Here is a 14104-nt window from a genome sequence, read left to right as displayed (position 1 = left end):
GGAAAAAAAAAAAAAAAAAAAAGCCGAAATGAAAAGCAGAAAGCCATTACCAAATGTTTTCTCATGGGAAAGTTACCCGAATAGTGCCATTCTCCGTGTTAGCAAAAGAGGTCAGAGCTCGGGTGCCAGCGGGGAGTGCCAGCAGAGCGAAGCCCCCGTTCCCGTGCCGCGGAGCCCTTCCCGTGTGCTGCGTCCCCCGTGCCGTGAGCCCTGTCGGGGGCCGCAAAAGGAAGAAGCTGGCGCTGGCGATTTCTGCAGCCCCCCCACACATGCGGGCTCGGAGGATCTCCAGCTCCGCTGAGTCCTTGCTGCCTTGGGGACATCGCTGTGTTTTTGGGACATTGCCGGCGCTGCCCCCCGCCTCCCCAGCGGGGTCGGGGCCGCTGCTGCACGCGGATGCCCCGGGTCCCAGCCCTGGCACCCAGCACATCCACGTGCGTGGCTGCGAGCGGGAGCGTTTCACAAGCACGTGTTGGAGAAGATGCTGTAAGTGATGGGAATGTCTCTGGTAGGAACCTGTAAACTGGAAGCCATGTTCTGTCATCTGCCAAATATTTAATAAATTCATCTCATCCCTAAGGGGTGTCTTGTCCCTTGACCGTGTGAGAAAAGTGGAAACGTTCCTGGAAAAGCCAAAAAAAAAGAGGTTTTAGTAGGAAACTGCTGCTTCAAACCACTGCATGGTATGAAAGCAGCTGCCAACACTTTGCTGTGTATTTATATGAAATAGCAGAGCCGGGGATTATCCGCATTTGTCATGGGTGCAGGTCACTGGAAGCAGACAGAGCTGCCTGTGTTCGGGTCCACGGCGCCCGCCGCATCTGTGCCATGGGTCCGGCGCCGGCGGCGCAGCCCTGCCAGATGTTCCTCCCGCTGCAAATTCTGCACCGCTCAGCACATCTGGTCGCAGAAGCAAGGGCAGGTTTTGGAGGACAGAAAGCAAAAGAATCGGGGCAAGTGCACTCACCTCCCGCGGGCACTCGAGCCTCCATCTCCTCCTAATGCGGCGCCAAAAACTTTTGTCAGCAAGCTGTGTCTTTTGGGTAGCGAGGGACAAAAACCCCAGCAGAGAAGGCCCCGGGCTGCCACGCACACGGGGCTGTCGTCTCCTCGGTTCCCCCCAGAGTGGTGCCCGTACCCGCTGCCCCTGGGATGGGGGCTCACTCCCCACCCCACCCCGATGTGCCCCTGCGTGTAGGATTTTCCCTGTGCTCTCCTGCGGGGATGCTCTGGCTCCCGTGGTCACTGCCTGGCCAGGCTCCGCTGCCGGCCCGCGGCCAGAGGAAACCTTAGCCCCAGGAATCCGTGGCTTTACGGGCACAGGTGCACCCCCTCTGCTTCCTGGCCCCGATCTGGCACAGCTCCAGGCACTCGTTTGCTTTAGGGATTAGTGGGAAAGATGCCACCCCCTCCCCTGCCAGGGGGGCTCCGGGCTGCTGCTGGGCTCAGGGGGCTTCGTGCTGCTCGCAGCCCCGTGTGAGCAAGGGCAGCCGGTGCCCAGTGCAGGGAAACACCAAGCAAGGGGTCTGGGGGGGGCTGCAGGCACAGAGCATCCCCTCCTGCAGCCCTGGCCCTGAATATTCATCCTCCACTCCCTCCCTGGCCGTGCTGGAGCTCCAGCTTCTCTAATCACACCTTGCAGCAGCCCTTCCCGCCTCCTAATTGCAGCGCAAGGGACCCTCTTATCGCAGAGTCCTTCTAAGGAAATAAATTGGAAGAACCCAGAAGAGCCCCCGGGCTCCGCAAGGGCACAGGGCGAGTGCTGCAGGCCCAGCTCCGCTGCTCTGGCAGTGGCACGTGTGATTAACACGAGGTGATTAACACGAGGTGGTGATGCCTGCACCCGGTGGCACCGGCTTGCCCTGGTGCATCTCCCACAGCCACCGGGACCACCGTGAGGGGCTTTGGGGTGACGTCGTGGCTCCCACAGGGTGCCCAGAAGGGGACCTGTGCCCGTCCTCGCAGCGCACCACGGCCAGGGCTGGGCAGAGCTGGCCCCAGGGCAGTGCAGTCACCGCCCCTCGTGGCACAACACCCCCCTCACACACAAAATGGGATGGGGACGGGGCTGTGGGGCAGCACCGTGCATCGCTCCCGTCCCGCAGCCCCTAGGAGCTCCCCGAGCCCAGATCCCCCTCAGCAGGGACCTCACGGACCACCCCGCCTGGGGACTGCGGGGACGTGAGCGCGGTGAGGCCACGAGATGGCAACGAGCGGTGAGACCGCCACTTGGGCTGTGCCTGCTCCATCACACGCGTGTGCGAGCTCACCCGTGCGGCGTGTGCACACCACCCCCCACTCTGCCTGCGCGCTGGTCTGCGAGCACACGATGCACACGTGCATGCTCGCCCATGCTCGCACCTGGAGCACGCTCAGCCACGCTTTTGTGCACGCTCCCGGCTTGTTCACACACGTGCACGCTCCCATGCCCCACATGCGCACGCGGGCATGGGCCTGGTGCAGTTGTGCCTGTGTGCACACCCAGGCACCAACGTGTGCGCACACCCGCACACGCACGTAGGTGCACAAATAGTCACGGGCACAGACATTGCTTTGAGCAGCCCCGTGCAGCACACGCAGAGCTGGTCCTGGCTGCCCCACCTCACCCCGCTCACCCAGTGCAGGGCTGCAGACACCTGGAAGGGCCTCGCAGGGGGCTGTGCCCCCCGGCACCGTGCTCAGCGCCTGTCCCCCTGTGCCTCCTGTGTGCCCTGTGTCCCCCGGTACCCAGCCCCACTGCCTGGGGTCACTGAGCCACCGCGTCACCTTTCCCCAGTGCTCCTGGCCGTGACCCTGCCAGCTGGGAGCTGCCTCCGCCGCTCCCAACACAGCCACCAGCACCCAGGCACCAGCTGGGGAGGGTCCCCTCAGGGTGCCCCCGCCCTGACCCCCTCCCGAGGAGGCTGCGGGCGCTGTGCCGAGGGGGACGTGGGCGCTGCGTGGGGACACAGGACCCCCCTGCGGGCTGCAGCCAGGGTACCCATCCGGTGGCACCTCTGCCTCGGCCCCTGCCCTCTCCCTGCCCCTCTGTTTGTTCTATCATCGATAATATTTTCACGCCTCATTAGCGCTGTATTAAACCCAATTACCCCCAGCCGGAGGAGGGGATGAGTTCCTGCTCTGCACGGTGCAGCACAAGGGCTGAGCCCCATGGAGACCCTGAGGGCTCCCGGGGGCCCATGGAGCCTACAGGGACCCCATGCACCCCACAAATGGGCTCAGGATTGGGGACCCCTTGCCAGACGCCCCCGTCTGGCACTGGGAAAGACCCCAACCCACTGTCCGTGGAGCCCACCCCGCTGCCGTGCCCCCACACTGCATGGGGTCCTGCACCCCGCAGTGGCCCTGGGTCCCTCCTGTCGGTGCTCAGGGGCACCCAACACCGTGCAGGGCTGGGAATGGGGTCCCTGCTCCCACCCTGGGCCACCCCCGGGCCCTGCCTGGGGCAGGGGGCATGGCACAGGGCCCTGCTGTGGTCTCCATCCTCCTTCCTTCCCTCCTGCCTGGAAGCTCAGGGGGCAGGGGGGGTCCTTGGGGGGGGGGGGGCAAGGCCAAGCAGCTCGGACACTTGTGCCACCGCCGCCCCCTCCCCACTATGGGGCAGCCCCACAGCTCGCCCCCCCGGGCACGGCAGCAGGGCAGGGGGGGTCTGGCCTCCCCCCACCACGGGGTCGGGCGACCTCCGTGTAAGCGCTCTGACCCCGGGGCGCCGGGGATGGGATTTCTCCTCATTTGCACCGTTTAATGGCCACCCTGGGCTGCATTACGCGCTCCGGCTCCCATCCATCACTGTAAAATTAATTCCTCTGCCACTCACCGCTCACCGCGACAAGCTGCTAATGTGAGCCGGGGCCCTTCCCCTGCGCTTCCTCCCCGGCCCTCCTCCTCCTCCTCTTCCTCTGCCCCGCACCCTCGGCAGCCTGCGCAGCATTAATGATTGATGGGGCAGGAATGGGGAGCGCCCGCCAGGGTTATCGGTGGGCGATCGCAGGGCAAACACCCAGCCGGGGCGGGGGCGGCTGCAGGTGCAGGGGCGCTGGGCATGCTGCTGGCCCTGGGCACTGGTGGGGGTCCCGTTCCTCTGCCCCCCCCACCGCGGGGCTGCAGGGACCCGGGCTGGGAGACGGCATCACCCCAGTGGGCAACGGGGAAACGGGAACCGAGCTGGTCCCTGGGGTGGTCACGGCCACCCTGTCCCCCAGCTACACACGGCTGGGGAAATGTGGGACTGGCTCAGCACAGCTCGGCCTGGATGAGCACCCGGTGGGTGCTGCAGGGGTGGCACAAGCCCTGGTGGCACTTTGGGATGTGGCTCAGGGTGACACGGCCCCACTGCAGCGTTGTGGGGTGTCGCCAAGCTCTTTCCAGCATCCTTCTCCTGCAGACACGATGCCTGACTGGGGGCATCCAGGCGAGGGGCTGGGACATGTGGGGGGTCCATCCTGGCCACCCCCTGTCACGCTCTGGGACACCAGAACCCTCCTCCCTGGGTGCAGGGGGCTGGGGGTGCAGGGGGGGATGCAGGGGTCCAGGAGCAGCGGTGCAGAAGCAGCGTCGGTGCAGCTGCAGCTCCAGCAGGAGCATGTCAGCAGATCCCCCCCAAACGTGTGCGCAGAAATTCAGCAGCGATTACATAACGAGGAGCCAGCGGTCATGAAAACAAGGTCAGGCGCGAGGGCTGCGGGGCCCGGGGCTGCCGGCAGCAGGGGCTCGGGGCACGGGGAGGCTGCTGCAGCCAGCCTGGCACGGCACCGGGACGTGGCACGGCACTGGGACATGGCACGGCACAGCACAGCATGGCACGGCACTGGGACATGGCACGGCACAGCACAGCATGGCACAGCACTGCACAGCGTGGCACAGCCGTGCCACGGCAGAAGCAGCACTGTAATGCTAAATTCTGACACAGATGTGGCTCCAAAGGGGGAGCAGGCTTGGGAATGGGGCACCGGCTCCGTCCCCATGCAGCACGGCTGGCACAGGCTCACACTGAGGGTGGTGCTCACCGGGACTGGCAGAGGTGGGATCCCCGCTCCGCCAGCACCCTGCCTTCCCCTCTGGCTGTGGCGCATCCTCCATCTGCTGCCCCCGTTCCAACAGCAGCAGCCAGAACAGGCAGCAACAAAAATACCCAGGGGCGAGGTGGTGCCCGGGGGCACCCTTCCTGCCTGCTGCATCCATTGGGGAGCGGGGGCGCACAGGGAGGGCTCAGCTCTGCCCCTTCCCGGGGGCTTCCCCCCCCTCTCCAGCACTGCTGCAGATGCTCTCCAGGGATGCTCAGCCCAGGGCAAGCGCTTCGCAGAGCCTGCGAGGTCTCCGGGCTGACAGACGCCGGCGGGGGACGCCCGCTGCTCCCGCGCCAGCCCGGCACGCCACGCAGCTGCAGCGGCGCGTGACGCTCCCCGCGCAGAGGCTGCATCAGCTGCTGCTCCCTCCGCGCAGGCAGCGCTGACTAACCGGCTGACCGTGTGTCACTGGCTTAATTTGGCACCCGCCCTCTCGGCGAGATTCATTAATCCAATCCCCGCGCCTGAGCCCCCGGAGGGAGCTGCCTCTGAAATTGGCACCTGTCACCGGGACGTCGTGCCACCGCTCCGCTCGGTGACGAGGCTGCGCTGCTGGGGCGGGCGGTGGGGATGGGGATGGGGGTGGGCACCGCACCTCTGCTAGGGCCATGGGAGGACAGAGCCATGCCCCGTGCTCAGGCCCACCAAGCACCTCTTTGAGCCCAAAGAAGCGTGCGGCAGCTGGGCACGCAGAGGAGCAGGCAGCAGCACCGCTGGGTCGGGCCCGTCCCATCCCTGCGGCTGCTCCGTCCTGTGGGACGGGAGATTTATGGCCCGTAGGAAACTTCTTGCCAGGAGTCTGCTGCCCTCCTCCAGCCGGCTCTGACCTCTCCTGTCACACCGAGATTTAAGCCTGGGATAATTGCACCTATTAGCCTAAAGGAAGCTGCTGGTCCGGGAGCAGCGGTGGCTGCTGACGGAGCCCCGCAGGGCCGGCAGCGTGGTGCGGGTGGGCTGCATGGCACCAGCTGCGCACCCCCGGGCCTGGGCTGAGCCCCGAGCCCCGGCAGGGACGGGGTGAGCTGGGAGCACGCCTGGCCCAGCCGGGCCGCTGGCGATGGGAGAGCTGCCGGACACTGCTGGGACCGGGCAGGGGCACAGAGGTCTCCCCATATGGCACACCAGAGCCACCGGGCATCCCAAGGGGGCTCGGGGGCTGCAAAACACCCCCAGTGGTGCGAGGCACTGTGCAGGGCAAGGCACGGAAGGGACAAGAGCTGCTCCCTCCCTGGTCTGTGGGGTCAATCAGACGGTTTCCAGGAGCCCGGTGCCCCCAGCAGGGTCTCTGCCGGGCCGGCCGGGCCGAGATGTGCTCCCCTGGCCCGCGGCCGCATGCCTGGCCCCGTCCTGCTGCTGCCAGGAAAGAGATGTGGGATGGCTGTGATGGAGCACTGAGACCTTGCGTGGGACGATGACTGACCCATGGCCATCCTCCTCCTCCTCCTCCTCCTCCCCTGGGCTTCCAGCAGCACCCCCCGCCAGCCTTGCAGCACGCTGCAGCAGAAGAGCTGCTCCATCATCGTTACCCAGGGTTGGTTCCACATCGCTGCCAGGTTTTGTTTGTTCCTGGTGTGCTTCAGTTCCCTTTATTGTCCTCCTCCTCACGCTGCCCAGAGGCTCTTCCCTGATGCTTTTAGTATCCCTTGTCAATTTTCAATGTGCTGAGTCCAGTCCCATGACATTCAGCAAGGTTAGGTGCCGGGGGCTGCACGCGGGGCACAACAACCCCTCGCAGCGGTACGGGCTCGGGGAAGAGGGGCTGGAAAGGTGCTCGGTGGAAAAGGAATTGGGGATGATGGTCTACAGCCGGCTGAACACGAGCCCACAGAAATAACATGGCCAGCAGGACGAGGGAAGTGATTGTCCCCTGTACTTGGCACTGGTGAGACTGCGCCTCAAATATTGTGTTCGGTTTTGGGCCCCTCACTACAAGAAGGACATTGAGGTGCTTGGCTGAGTGGAAGAGCAATAAAGCTGGTGAAGGGACTGGAAAACAGGACTTAGGAGGGACCTGAGGTTGTTTAGTTTGGAGAAGAGGGGGCTGAGGGGAGACCTCACCATTCCCTACAGCTACTTGAAGGGGGTTGCGGTGAGGATGGTGTTAGTCTCTTTTCTCAGGCAACAGTGGCAGGATGTGAGGAAACAGTCTCAGCCTGTGCCAGGGGAGGTTTAGGTTGGTTATCAGGAAGAATTTCTTCAAGGAAGGGGTTGTGAGGCACGGGAATGAGCTGCTGAGGGCAGTGGTGGAGTGCCTCCATCCCCGGAGGCATTTAAGAGATGCGTGGACGTGGCTCTGAGGGACATGGCTCGGCGATGGGACTCAGCAGGTCGGGCTGATGTTGGACGTGGTGGCCCTGAAGGTCTCTTCCAGCCTTGGTGACGCCACGACTCTGGTCTGCACAGCTCTCATAGCTCCTGGTGGAACTTGAACGCTTCACGGCACTTTCAGCACCTTCCCCTTTCCCACCAGCAAACGCCACCCCCCCTTCCACCGAGCCTGGCCGGGGAGGCTCCTGGCACACACACACACACACACACACACACGCACGATGGAAAGGAGCCCCCAGCTCGGTCAGCGAGGGTGACCGAGAGCCGCCCGTCCCCGGGCACGTGGGGCCCAGTCCCCCGTCCTCAGACCCCGGCCCCCAGTGCCCGCACCCTGGCCGGCCCCAGCCGTTTCCTCCTCCCCGTGGGCCAGCAGCAGCTTCCTCCTGCCGGGTGCGGCAACAACAGGATGCGGCCCCCGCCGTGCCTCGAGAGGCGCCCGGCACGCTCGGGTGCGCCCTGGCAGCGCTTCGTGCCCGGCAGACACCGAGGTGGCGGCGGAGCCGGTGCAGGGTCACAGGGAGCGGCCAGCATGATGCTGGCACGTGGGGCATGGCCCCATCCCAGCGCCACGTGCGGGGCTCTGCGGTGCAGAGCCGGTCCCCAGCACCGTGCTCCCCGGGGGAACAGCGTGGGGAGTCAGCCTGGGAGCAGCGGGGATAACGCCATGAGCGGGGGGACAACGCCCGGGATGACTCTGGGAGCAATAGGGATACTGCCAGCCGTAATGGGGGAAAAACAGAATCACAGAATCCCACAGCGGTTTGGGCTGGCAGGGCCCTCAGAGCCCCTCCAGTGCCACCCCTGCCATGGGCACGACCCCTGCCCCCAGCCCAGGCTGCCCCCAGCCCCATCCAGCCTGGCCTTGGGCACTGCCAGGGATGGGGCACCCCCAGCTCCTCGGGGCAGCCTGCTCAGGGCCTCACCGCCCTCAGAGGGAAGGATTTCCTCCTAATGCGTAACCTAAACCTTTTTTAGCTCTTTTAGCTTAAAGCTGTCACCCCTTGTCCTGCCACTTCCCTGCCTGGCAGGAGCAGGGCACGAGGTGTGAGGGTGGGAGCAGCAGGTGCGGAGCCTCGGGGCACGGCCGGGGAGCCCCGCGCAGGATCCCGCCCGCCCCCTGGGCCCGCTGCGGTCAACGGGAAGTGGAAGAAAAAAACAGCAAATGTTCCTCACATCGACTTTTCCTTTTAAAAGGGGGGATTCAAAACAAGAGGGAAAGAAGGCTCTGTTTTTCAACAGAGTCATGTTTTCCATCCCAAAAACTGTCAGCAAAAGCAGAAACAAGGGGTGAAACCTTCTGATGAGTGAAGAGAGAGAATCAGGAAGTGTTTTGATGAAAAGCATCCTACCACCTCTGCCAGACAGAGGCAGACAGGCAGAGATGAGTAACCACGCGCCAGCTGTGCTTCATCTGCAGCCCAGATGCCCCCCGCCCCGCCGGCGCCACCCCAGCACCGCGGCCCCGCTCCTGGCCCCGCTCGCCGCCGGCTGTGCCGGAGGAGCAGGCACAAGCCTTCGGTCTCGAACACGACGTCTGCAGTTTGGGCAGCACTGAAATATCGCATTTATTCATTGTCCAGCCGCACGTGACCCACGTGAGCGCAGCGGCGACACGGGCGCGAGAGGAGGAGCGGTGCCATTTCCCTCGCCCCCGTGCGCAGCCTGCGCCGTCCCACCCGCGTGGCCGGCAGCACTTCCTTTCTTCTAGCAAACCGAAGCGCAAATCACTTGAACACCAACTTTCCTCCTGCGCATCGAGCACCCACCTGGTGCCCACGTGTCGCAGGGCAGGCAGGTAACGCCTCGCGGCGCTGCTCCGGGGCGCTCTGCCTGGGCTCCGGCCCGCCCGCCCGCGGCCCCGGCAGAAGTCACCGGTGAAAATATCAGTCACCATCTGGAGGGGAAAAACCCTCCGCTTCCCTTTTCTCTACTTTAGCAAAGTCAAAAGTAAGGCCGCGAAGGCGCGTGTTTCTAGGCAATGATTAACACCGAGGCGGGGAGGCACCGCGTCCCCTGGCGAGCAGCGCGGCGGGGCTCGGTACAAAGGCTGACTTCCCGGCGGGTTTGAAGAGCTCCGACCGGTGAGGGCTCAGCCGCTCGTCAACAATGCAGCGAAAGCCACAAAGCCGCGCCGGCCGCTCACTGACCGTCCCTGTGAAGCTGCCCTGCTGACGGCGCAGTGGGGCACCGGGGTGGCTTTGTCCGTGCCAGGTCCCCGTTCCCACCCGTGGGTGCATCTGCTGCGCCCGCACCGACCTGCAGACACGCGTGCACTCAGCTACACCTGCATGCAGACAGTCCTGGGTGGATCCGGGCCTGTAGGCAGATACGTGATGAGGTACCTGCATCGGGCTGTCCTTACATGCAGATGCACCTCCACGATGGACCTCCATGCAGAGGTACCTCCATAATGCACCTCCATGCAGAGGCACCTGCACGAGGCACCTCCATGCAGATACACCGCCACGCAGATGTACCCACAGATACACTGCCATGCACATGTCCTACACACAGATACACCTCCATGCAGAGGCACCTCCATGATGCACCTCCATGTAGATACACCTCCATGCAGATGTCCTACACAGATACACCTCCATGCAGATGTACCTCCACGAGGCACCTCCACGCAGGGGCACTGCCCACAGGTTCACCTCGGTGCAGCCATACCCGTGTGCATGCAGCGGCTGCTGGCGGTGCCAGGACCACGCCGGGCCCCACGCACGGCCCCGCTCGCTGCGCCCCGGTCGGCGCACTCCCTGCTGGCGCGGCGCAGGCGGCCTCGTGCCGTGCGGAGCTGTGCATGCCCGGGCTGCTGCTCGCTGCTGGCCGCCGGCCAGCCACGCCGGGTCCAGTCACCTGCAGTTTTGCAACACAATGAGAGGGAAGCCGCAGGGGCCGCAGAAAGGAGAGGAAGGGTGTGCCAAGCAGCAGAGCAATTAGGGTATGGCTTCGGGATATGTTAAAAAATTCCTACAGCACAGCAGACTCAGATGGGGAATGGGAGAGGGAGCGCACGTGCGTCAGCTGCAGCTAAGCCCGGCAGGGTGCTAAAGCTGGCGCTCCCAACGCACCTCACCGCAGCGGTGGGAGCCTGGGGAGAAAGCTGGGCTGCCCGAGTCAGAAAAAAAATGCTGAAGCCTGGGGCAGGGATGGAGGTGGCCCAGGAGGGCTTGCGGGGACACCGGGGAGCGCACCAGGGTCAGCGTGTCTGCAGGCGGCCGGAGCAGGCGGCTACCGCAGCCCACGCCGGTGCCAGCATCCCGAAATAGCAGCAGCGCAGCGCCGGCGCAGCTGGGGAGCCAGGGCTCGCGCCGAGCTCGGGGCTCCGCGCCGCAGCAGCTCCGGCAACGTGAGCGGGGACGTGAACTGAAAGGAGCAAGCGAGCTGCCAGCCGCCGAGGAGACCTGCAGAGAGGGAGTGACGGCGGCTGCCGGTTACCAGGGCACATGCTTCTGTTGCAAGATCATCAGTGGATAAGAGGGCAGCCTGGGGCACATTAAGCATCTGGAAAAATACGTTTTGCCGGGGACGAGATGCCGCATTGTTTGCGGAGAGGGCACAGGGAGAGCGCAGCGAGGCCTTCACCTGCCTCACAAGGCTGCCGTGTGTCTCGGGAACGGGGCGAGCGCGGTTGTGGGGATTTACTTGGCTGCTAATAGCTCCCTGGCACACCTCCAGAGCAGGGGCTTAGCCGGCTGGGCGCGCCGAGCCAGCGAGGCAGGGGCGCTTACCCCGGGGTCCCAGGCTGCGAGCTGGCACGCTGCGCTGCCGGGGGGCCCCGAGAGGCAGCACGACAGGGGAGATGGGGCAGATCCCTTATCTCAAATACTTCAGAGATGACACACCACCGCTCAGGGCACCCATCGCTCCTCCTTGTACCTGGAATCATCGCAGGGAGATCCCCAGCACAGCACCGGGGCCCTGGAACTGTGGCTGCAGCCGTCCCATGGCATCGGCATTGCTGCTGGCCCGGCCATGCACTGCCCACGCCGTGCCACAGGGCTTGGCCGGCTCCAGAGCCACGGGCACCGGTGCGGAGTGGCACCGTGGGCTGCTTTGGCTGCGTGCAAGGAGGTGTCGGTGGCACCAGCACCCAACCCACAGCATCCTCTGGGGTGGGGACCAGGGGCCAGAGCATGTCGGAGTGAAGCAGCGTGCCAGCCCCTGCACAAAGCGCCCGGAGCCCTTCCCACAGCACCAGGGAAATGAAAGGGCCCTGGCTTGGAAGGCCCCGCGGTAGCGACCGCGCTGCCATAGCCACTCAACAAAGGGAGGTAGGACAGCGCAATTCTGGGCTGCAAAATGCATGCAGTGGTTCAAAAGGCCCCTCAAAGTCACGGTGGCTGCCACTGCGGGGACCGAAGTCGTGCTGCCTCCGTGGAGACATGGCAGGGGGACCAGCAGGGGCCCAGTGGAGCAGCCAGGGGCACCGCGGCACCGCAGCCCCTGCAGGGCCAGCACGAGGCCAGGGAAGGCATCAAGAGCAGAGTGGGTGCACGGGGCGGCAGGGGGCCAGCTCTGCCCTCCTGCATGGGACGGGGGGCAGCGGAGGGGCCGCGCCATGCTCGTGTCCCTGCCCAGCCCCAGGCACGGGCACGCGTTCAAGAAAGCTATTAGAGCGCGAGGGAGAGAGGGAGCAGCTTTCCCCTGCAGCAGTGAGCAAGACGGTCGTATTAAGTCAGGGGAATGTAACATTAATTATTATTATTAATTAATGTCTTATTTTACAGTGCCCCCATGTGCGCTAGGCGCCTTCCAGCACTGAAGGCGAGCCTGGGTCCCTGCCTAAAAGGGTTTGTCTGGGCTGCAGCCCGCGCGGCACGGCCGAGCCCCTCCGTGCCCATGCCGGGGGCTGCGGGGCGCTGGCGCTGGTGGCCTGGGACCTGGGCACGGCCCCTCACCAGCCCCATGTGGGAGGTGGGGGTGCTCCCTGGCCCCCTCCCCAGCCCCGTCCGAGGGGCAGCTCCCCAGCACCCGCTACGGTCTCCACAGCCTCCCCAGACACACCAGGCTGGAGGCTGTGCCCAGGGAGCCCACCCCGCTCCCCCAGGGAGCACGGGCATTCCCGGGGGTGCCAGGCTGCAGCCTCCTCCCCCAGCCCCCCACGTTCCCCTTTCTCTGGTACAAGGGTGGCCCACGGCTCCCTGGGGCTCTCCGGTGCTCCCCCACCCTGTCCCTGCAGAGCCCCCTGCGCGGTGCAGGATGCCCGGCGTGCTGCACCGAGGGTCCCCACGCTGGTCCCCCCCGGGTGGGGGGCGATGACAGTGCCCACGCAGAGTCTGGGGGCTTTGCCCTGGTGGCTCTTGCCTCCACCGCTGCTCCCGGCGGGTTGATCTTGGCTCTCCGGCCCCTACCCAGCACCCGTGGCATCGCCAACCCCCAAGACACCTCATGGGTGTTTGCACACCTCAAGGCAGCCTAATTGCTGGGTCGTTTTGTGCATCTTCTGCTTTAGAGCCTCCACGGTGTGTCCGTGCCCGTTACCTGGCCGCCAGCACACACACAGAGGGTGCTCAGGTCCCCACATGGCCCCAGGACCCCCCCTGGGCACCTCTGGCCAGGACAGAACAGGGCCAACGTGGGGTGCTGGGGCGTGGGGCGCGGGATAAGGGTGCCCGGCGTGACTGCCCCAGAGCAGAGGCACCCAGAGATGTCCCCAGTGGGTCAGGGCTCAGTGGCACTGGGGGACCGGGGACACACAGTGCCCCAGAATCGCATGGCATGGCACAGCGCTGCACGGCACCACTCATCCCCACCGGCATGGCTTGGTTTGGCATGGCACTGCAGGGCTCGGCACGGTTCAGGACTGCAGGATGGCTTGGCACAGGCACGGCACTGCACAGCACCATCGCTCAGCACCGCGCTGCTCAGCACTGCACAGCTGTGCATGGCTTGGCACAGGTCATCACACGGCACGGCACAGCTCCGCACCGCACTGCACGGCACCGCACTGCACGGTTCGGCTCTGCTCGGCACTGCTCAACACGGTTTAGCCCTGCGTGGCACGGCTCAACACCCCGGCCGTGCGCACGCTGCACGCACAGCACCCATGGCCCCGCTTGGCTTGGCCCTGCTCACACCAGCACTGCACGGCCCGGCACTGTACGAAGCCCCTTGCCTTGGCAGCAGCCTTTCTAGCTTGGCATTGCGTGGCACGGCTCAGCTTGGCATGGCACGACCTGGTGCTGCTCAGAGCAGTGCTGCATGGGCTGGCACCACTCAGTTCCACCCAGCACGGCTCGGCACGGGTCAGCACTGCTGGGCTCAGCCCGGCTCAGCCCGGCTCAGCTTGGCTCTGGTCCAGCTCTGCACGGGACTGCTGGCCTTGGCTAAGCTTGTCCAGCCCTTGCAGGACATGGCATGGCTTGGTTTGGCTCGGCTTGGCTTGGCCTGGTCCAGCATGGCTTGGCACACCTTGGCCTGTCCTGGCTTGGCACCGCACACCATGCGGTGCCTTGACCCAGTCCGGGCCAACCCGGCACGGCTCGGCCTGGCTTGGCACTGCACCAAGCGCACGGCACTTGACTAAGCTCGGCTTGGCCCAGCACGGTCTGGCTCAGCACGGCTCGGCTCGGCGCATCTTGGCACGGCGCAGCACGGCCGGATCACGCGCCGGCACGGCTCAGCCGGGCGCTACCCCGCGCTGTCCCGGCGGGGCCCTGCCGTGCCGAGCCGTGCCGAGCCGTGCCGAGCCGTGCCGTGCCGTG

At 65.3% G+C, this 14104-nt stretch overlaps 1 long non-coding RNA gene across 1 annotated transcript; it reads right to left on the bottom strand.

Annotated features, from left to right (window-relative positions):
- LOC310896881 lies at positions 1-14058 on the bottom strand. The gene is made up of 2 exons (XR_014581896.1): positions 3818-14058; positions 1-623 (listed from the first exon to the last, which is right to left on the bottom strand). It is a non-coding gene; the product is annotated as an uncharacterized lncRNA (long non-coding RNA).
- Positions 14059-14104: the final 46 nt, after the last annotated feature.

The sequence above is a fragment of the Anser anser genome (assembly GCF_964211835.1).
Source record: "Anser anser genome assembly, chromosome: 3".
Taxonomy (NCBI): domain Eukaryota; kingdom Metazoa; phylum Chordata; class Aves; order Anseriformes; family Anatidae; genus Anser; species Anser anser.
The sequence above is the reverse complement of the archived record's forward strand: the minus strand, read 5'-3'. Positions and strand labels throughout refer to the sequence as shown.